The sequence below is a fragment of the Arachis ipaensis genome, chromosome B5, assembly GCF_059453495.1.
Source record: "Arachis ipaensis isolate K30076 ecotype BB chromosome B5, ASM5945349v1, whole genome shotgun sequence".
Taxonomy (NCBI): Eukaryota; Viridiplantae; Streptophyta; class Magnoliopsida; order Fabales; family Fabaceae; genus Arachis; species Arachis ipaensis.
In genome coordinates, this window is record NC_142440.1 from 133,177,568 (window position 1) to 133,185,849 (window position 8,282).

The following is an 8,282-nucleotide window of genomic DNA, read 5'->3' on the forward strand; positions in this document are numbered from 1 at the left end:
CAAAAAGCTACTAGCCCCGCTCATTTAATTAGAATCTGAGCTTCACTCAAAAAACTCTGAGATATTATTGTTTCTTGACTCATATGTATTATATTTTATTTATCTAGTTGCTTGAGGACAAGCAACAGTTTAAGTTTGGTGTTGTGATGAGCGGATATTTTATACGCTTTTTGGGGTTAATTTCATATAGTTTTTAGTATGTTTTAGTTAGTTTTTAGTTTATTTTCATTAGTTTCTAGGCAAAATTCATATTTCTGGACTTTACTATGAGTTTGTGTATTTTTCTGTAATTTCAGGTATTTTCTGGCTGAAATTGAGGGAGCTGAGAAAAAATCTGATTCAGGCTGAAAAAGGACTGCTGATGCTGTTGGATCCTGACCTCTCTGCACTCGGAATGGAATTTCTGGAGCTACAAAATTCCAATTGACGCGCTTCCAATTGCGTTGGAAAGTAGACATCCAGGGCTTTCCAGCAATATATAATAGTTCATACTTTGCTCAAGGATAGATGACGTAAACTGGCGTTCAACGCCAGTTCCATGTTGCAGTCTGGCGTCCAGTGCCAGAAACACGTTACAAGTTGGAGTTCAACGCCAGAAACAGATTACAGCCTGGCGTTGAATGCCCAAAACAGCCCAGGCACGTGAGAAGCTTTAGTCTCAGCCCTAGCACACACCAAGTGGGCCCCAGAAGTGGATTTCTGCACTATCTATCATAGTTTACTCATTTTCTGTAAACCTAGGTTACTAGTTTAGTATTTAAACAACTTTTAGAGATTTATTTTACATCTCATGACATTTTAGATCTGAACTTTGTACTCTTTGACGGCATGAGTCTCTAAACTCCATTGTTGGGGGTGAGGAGCTCTGCTGTGTCTCGATGAATTAATGCAAGTATTTCTGTTTTCCATTCAAACATGCGTGTTCCTATCTAAGATATCCATTCGCACTTCAACATGAATGTGATGAACGTGACAATCATCATCATTCCCCCACGAACGCGTGCCTGACAACCACTTCCGTTCCACCGTAGAATGAATGAATATCTCTTGGATCTCTTAATCAGAATCTTCGTGGTATAAGCTAGATTGATAGCAGCATTTAAGAGAATCCGGAAAGTCTAAACCTTGTCTGTGGTATTCCGAGTAGGATTCAGGGATTGAATGACTGTGACGAGCTTCAAACTCGCGAGTGCTGGGCATAGTGACAGACGCAAAAGGATAGTAAATCCTATTCCGGTACGATTGAGAACCTGCAGATGATTAGCCGTGCGGTGACAGCGCACCTGGACCCTTTTCACTGGAAGGATGGATGGTAGCCATTGACAACGGTGATCCACCAACACACAGCTTGCCATAGGAGGACGTGCATGCGTGAATCAGAAAACAGAGGAAAGCAGAATTTCAGAAGACAAAGCATCTCCAAAACTCCAACATATTCTCCATTACTGCATACAAGTATAATTTGTGTTCTACCCTTTTTCTTTTTACAATTCAAACTAAAAATTATTATTGATATTATATCCTGAGTAAGAGTTACGAGATAACCATAGCTTGCTTTAAGCCAACAATCTCCGTGGGATCGACCCTTACTCATGTAAGGTATTACTTGGACGACCCAGTGCACTTGCTGGTTAGTTGTGCGAAGTTGTAAGAGAGTAATGTGAACATTGACATTACAATTTCGTGCAGCATTGGTCATTTCACATATACTCTGTGTGAGAGCAGTAGTTTCTATGCTAGAAGAAACTTTGGCATTAGCCTTGTGATGGTTGCGCCTTTGTCTGTGATTCTTAGTGGACGCAGCTAAGTCGCTGATCAGTTGCCATGCTTCATCTGCAATTTTGTACTTTTTCAAAGAACCATTACTAGCACCTTCCAGTGTAGTCTTATCCTGGGGGTTCATACCTTGAGTGAAGTAGCTGATCAATACTAGTCTATCAATCATGTGATGGGGACATGCGTCCAGGAGATTGTTGAAGCGCTCCCAATATTCATAGAGAGTCTCGGATTCGCCTTGAACAATCATTGAAATCTCTTTCCTCAATCTATCAGTAACTTCAACTGGAAAGTATTTTTCCAAAAATTCTCTTCTAAGCGTATCCCAGTTAGTAACAGTCGCTTCTGATTGAGTATAGTACCATTCCCTTGCCTTTCCTTCAAGAGAAAATGGGAAAGCGGTTAACAGAATAGAAGTTTCATCTGCACCATGACGCCTAACAGTAGAACAGGCTGTCTGGAAATCCCTAAGATGCTTAATAGGCTCTTGAGCAGGTAAGCCATGAAACTTGGACATCAAGTTGATTAGTGCAGTCTTTAGTTCAAAATCTGCAGCCAAAGTTGGGTGATGCACTTGATATGGTTGTAGTTTGAAGTCTGGGGCTCCTGCCTCCTGGAGAGTAATCCTCCTAGGTGCTGCCATGTCACCTGCACGTGAGTGAACTGAATCAGTAGTAAAGGAGCTTGTTTCGCTCTCAGATGGCGGTTCAGATTCGCCCTCAGATGAGATTGGTGAATCGATAATAATCACTTCACCACCCTCAGCGGCTAACCGACGTCGAGCTCGCCTAATACGTGAAAGAGTTCTTTCAATTTCAGGATCAAAAGCGGCTAAGCTCGGATAAAGCAATGAACGCGTCATTCAATGAGAAAAACATCTGGCTCATGGTAACAAAATAAAAATAAAATATGAAATAAAATAAAATATGTACACTAATTAATAGTTTAGCACACTATTGCAACTCCCCGGCAATGGCGCCAAAAATTGGTGCGTGGCAGAAGTCAACCAATTAAGAGATTCCAAATAAGAGAATAGCGTTGCACGTATAGCTCTTAAACAGCTAAGATCCGCCTCACCAATTTAAAAAGGGTTGTCACAAATTTCAGAAATAAAAATACTGGGGGTATGAGTCCCAGGTCGTCTCCCAACGAGTTGCAAGAAAGAGTGCCAATTTATTAATCAGAAAATTCCCAGAAAGTTTGAGTTTGATAATGAATAACTAAATTAATTGAGAATTAAAGCAATAAAAATAAACTAAGAATAATTATTGATATTCCAAATAAAAGGCCTTGACTGGGGGAATAATTAAGTGGAAGTTCTATCCTTGTTGGAATCTTCTCAAGTGTAGTGTAAAGAGGTTGTTGTTCTCACTTGGTTAACCCTTACTGAATAAAGGAAAGTAAAGTGATCAAACCAACTCTTATCCGCAAATTCTAGTTCTCTCCCTTGGGAAGGTCCAGCGTTAGCAGATACAGAATTGGCCAACAACATCCAATTTAACTAGGAACTTGAGCATTCCAACTCAAGTGTCTCCTCTTAATCAACTCCCATGTCAAGTGGAGGATCTACTCCATTGACATGGAATTAACAATCATAAAAATATAAGAAGACATAATTAAATAAAATTAAATAGAGGATTAAAATTAATTAAAAATAAAAATAACTCTATATATTAATAAACTCAAAATGTAACATACTTAATTGAATAGAGTCAATAATCAACTGAAAAGAGTAAAGGATAAAAGAACAAACTAAAGTAGTGTCTTCACGGAGGTAATGGCTCTTCAACATCCACAATCCAAAGCAAAAGCATAAATTATCAATGTAACACTAATCTAGATTCAGATCTAAAACTAAAGTAATCCTAATATGATGAATCTCAATGTGTGTGGATGCCTCTCATTCTCTCCTTTGAGTTTCTGTATGTTCCCTAGCTTTAGTCTGTGTTTCTGGGCCGAAAACTAGGTAAAAATACGGTCCGAAATTGCCCCAGCGTATTTTGTTATTTTTGCAGATCGCGCAGGTCACGCGTACGCGTCATGCACGCATTCGCGTCATTCAATGATTTTCCTTGTCACGCGTTCGCGTCGTCCACGCGACCGCGTCATTCGTGCAAACTCCAATCCACGTGTTTGCATTAGGCACGCGTTCGCGTCGCTGCGATTTCTTCATTTTGCGCGTTCACGTGGGCCATGCGCTCGCGTCATTGCTCGCTGGTCATCTCCTTAGTTTCTTGTGTTCCTTCCATTTTTTCAAGCCTCCTCTCTAATTTCCAAGTCATTCATACCCTATGAAGCCTGAAACACTTAACACACGGATCACGGCATCGAATGGGATAAAGGAGAATTAAAATAAATATTTAAAAGTCTCTCGGAAGTAAGTTTTCAATCATAAACCATTTTGGGAAGAAATTGTAAATACATGCTAATCATATGAATAAGTGGGTAAAGATTTGATAAAACTACACAATTAAACACAATATAAATCATAAAATAATGGTTTATCACACCTCCACCACCAACACCTTCCTTTCATAACCCTACAGCCTATATGGCAGTACTTGCATCAGTGACAGACCCTAACTAGTACCCGAACACTAGAGCATCTCATAATGTTTCACCAGATTCTTCATCCTTCATTTCAAACTCTGAATACTTTGGCCCAGATCAAATTCAGATTGGAAATGGATTAGGTTTGCCTAATAAGAGTGTTGGTAACTCGTTCTTATATTCTATTGACTCTAAACATTTTTTTTAATTGAAAGATTTAATATTTTCTCCCGACTCACAAAGAATTTAATTAGTGATGTAAAATTTGCTGAAGATAACAAAGTATCTTTTGAATTTCATGCTTATATTTGCTTTGTTAAATGTTAGTTCACTAAGAAGGTATTGATGCAAGGATTTAGATTTGGAGGAATTTACAAGTTCATCAATGTGGCTGTTCCCAACTCTTCTCCTACTATTTCTTCACTCTTAGTGTTTACTGTTTCTCATGTCTCTTTTGATCATTGGCATAAAAGATTAAGCCATACAAATAGGTAAAATGTTCTTAAAATTCTAACTCAATGTAATCTTGACACTTTTAGTATTAATAATAAGAGAAGTTTGCAAATTAATGTGTGTGAAAATTGTGCTAGAGAAAATATGCATAAACTTCCCTTTCCTACCTCAAGTACTATCTATAGTACACCTTTACAGCTTGTTATTTCGGATGTTTGGGGCCCTGCTCCTTACACCTCTCACTTGAATTTTCGCTACTATGTTACCTTTATTGATGCCTACTCTAGATACACCTATCTTTATTTACTGATTTCTAAATCCCAGGTCCTACAGATCTTCAGGCAATTTAAATTATACATTGAGAATCTAACTAACCACAAGATACGAGAATTTCAATCAAATAATGGGAAAGAATTTACCTCTCATCAATTTACTGATTTTCTTGCACAGGAGGGCATCTTACAAAGGTTTTCTTGCCTTTATACTCTAAAGCAAAATGGCATGGCTGAAAGGAAACATCGGCATCTCATTGAGATGAGTATTGCTATGTTATCTACAACATCCGTGCCATTAATATTCTGGGATGAAGCAGTATTAACAGCCACTTACACTATTAATCGAATACCTACTCCTGTCTTAGCAAATAAATCCCCCTATGAAGTCCTTTTTGGTGCTAAACCTGATTACAATGGCTTTAGAATTTTTGGTAGTGCTTGCTACCCTCTTTTTTGGCCTTACAACAAAACTAAACTAGATGATAGATCCAGCAAATGTGTTTTTATAGGTTATGATTCCAAATATAAGGGTTATAAATAAATTGCTTCTTGTGGCAGAATATACACAACTAGGCATGTTCTCTTTGATGAGTTTGACTTTCCTTATAATTCGTTGTTTCAACTTGATCATATTAATCATAGTACTGACAGTAATTTTGATTCCTCTATTCAAAGTATAGGTTGTTATTTTGAGAAACAAGTATATCCTACTCCTATACGACACACAAATCAACTTGTTTCTGCTACTACAACTCACTCTACATTCCTAATTTAGATACTTCTTTAGATACCCCTGCTCCTTCTGAAAGTAATAACACTGCTTCTCAACTCCAAAATCATATTCCTTCCCTAGATTCTTCTTCCACTACTAATTTGAATACTGTTAGTAATTTCACTCCTTCTTCTTCTTATCATCACCCTTCTCCTCCTCACAATACTCATCCCATGATCACTAGATCCAAGACTGGTCACTCTAAACCAAAAATATATGTAGTTTCTAGATCTGTCACAGCTTCTTTAGAAAATCCACCAAAATCTCCATCTATAGCCTTAACCATCCCCCAATGGAAACAAGCTATGCAAGAAGAATTTGATGCATTGCAAATAACAAACACGTGGACACTAGTTCCTAGATCTCAGTATTGTAAAGTGATAGGAAGCAAATGGATATTTACCATTAAAACACTCCTTGATGGTACTATTCAGAAATACAAAGTTACATTGGTGGCCCAGGAGTATCACCAATCTGAAGGTTTTGACTTTGAACAGGTCTACAGCCCAGTTATTAGACCAGCAACAGTTAGATTAGTGTTAAGTATTGCTCTTTCCAAAGACTGGGTAATTAGACAACTAGATTTTAACAATGCTTTTTTTAAAATGAAAACTTGAATGAAACTATCTATATGTCACAACCATTTGGTTTTGAACAGGATGTTGCTACTCATGTATGCAAACTCAATAAATCTCTTTATGGTCTCAAACAAGCACTAAGAGAGTGGTTTCTAAAGCTTAGTACCACACTACAATCCTTTGGTTTTCAAAGTACAAAATCTGATATCAATTTGTTTATTAAACGTGGTTTAAATTATCTAATTTACATCTTATGCTATGTTGATGACATTATTATGACTAGTAATGATGCGATTGAAATTGACAATATGATTCTTAAGTTGCACAACACTTTTACATTGAAAGATTTAGGACCACTTTCATATTTTCTGGGTATTGAGGTTCACTGGAACAACACTAGTCAACTCCACTTATCACAAACTAAATATATAACTGATTTACTTTCAAAATTAGGCATGAGTGAGGCAAGTGCTATGCTTACCCCTATGATTTCTGCTTTACAACTTTTGTCTACAGGGTCAGAACGATTTGAGGATCTTAAATTATTTAGGTTTGTTGTTGGCATACTGCAATATATTACCATAACAAGACCAGATTTGAGCTATGATGTTAGTAAAGTCAGCCAATTTATGCACTCACCACTATTGGCTTACGGGAAAGCAGTAAAGCGAATCTTGCAATACCTTCAAGGAACTAAACATCATGGCTTTGTCTATCTCAAATGTACAGATTACAGGTTGTATATATTCTCTGATTTGGATTGGGCAGCAGACTTGGAGGATCGAAGGTCAGTCTCTAGTTATTGTGTATTCTTAGGTACTAATCTAATCTCAGGGTCATGTAAGAAGCAAACTACTATCAGCAGATCCTCCACTGAAGCTAAGTTTCGGAGTCTTGCTGCATGTGAGACTAAACTTGTCTGGATCAGGAACCTTCTTTTGGAGTTACAGATTGAAGTACCTACAGTTCTAGCTATTTACTGTGACAATTTAAGCATTGTGCTTTTGACAGCCAATCCAGTATTACATACTAAGACAAAGCATTTTCAATTGGACATTCAATTCGTCAGAGACAAAGTCAATTCGAAGCAACCACAAATTGTCCACATACTAGGGATTGAGCAAATAGTTGATATGCTTACTAAACCCCTTTCAACCTCATCATTTGAAAGACTTAAGACCAAACTCAGAGTTGTTTTTCGACACAACTTGAGTTTGAAGAGGGGTATTGAGGATATAAAAGGAAAAATAGAATAACTAGAAGAGATTAGAAGTAATTTTCTGGTTTTAGCTAGTGTAGCAGCTCTATATATTAGAAGAGAGAGCTATGGCTTAGTTGTGAATCTTCTATTCTCTCATGTATAACCCTAACAGTTTAGTGCACTATTTTTCAGACTAATAATCTTCTCAGATTTGATAGACTCTTCTCTGCTTTATTATCTTCTGAGTTTTAGCTCTTTGTTATGAATCTTTTGTTCATTTTTTGTTCTTTAAACTTCTGTACTTGAACTTCTATATGGTAGAGGTTGCCAGAGCTTGTTGTGGTATGTGTTAGGGTTGGCTTGTGAGTTGTGAGAGAGCCAGAGATTAGTTGACGTGATCAATTGGCAACTCTATAAGCATAGTTTTACTTCTTGGGCTCCATTTTTTTTTTTGTATACCTTATTGTACTTAATGGATTTATGATACAAAATTCTTCCGTTGCTAATAGATTTATGGTACACAAATGTGAGTATATTAATGAATTTCACTATATGTGTTGCTAAGTATTAATTGAATTGGAAAATTGTTATCTGAGTCGAAGCATATTTAGTTTAGACCCAAAAAAAAAAAAAACAAAAAAAAAGGATATTTAGTGAATCTTTGGTGTATAGTAATT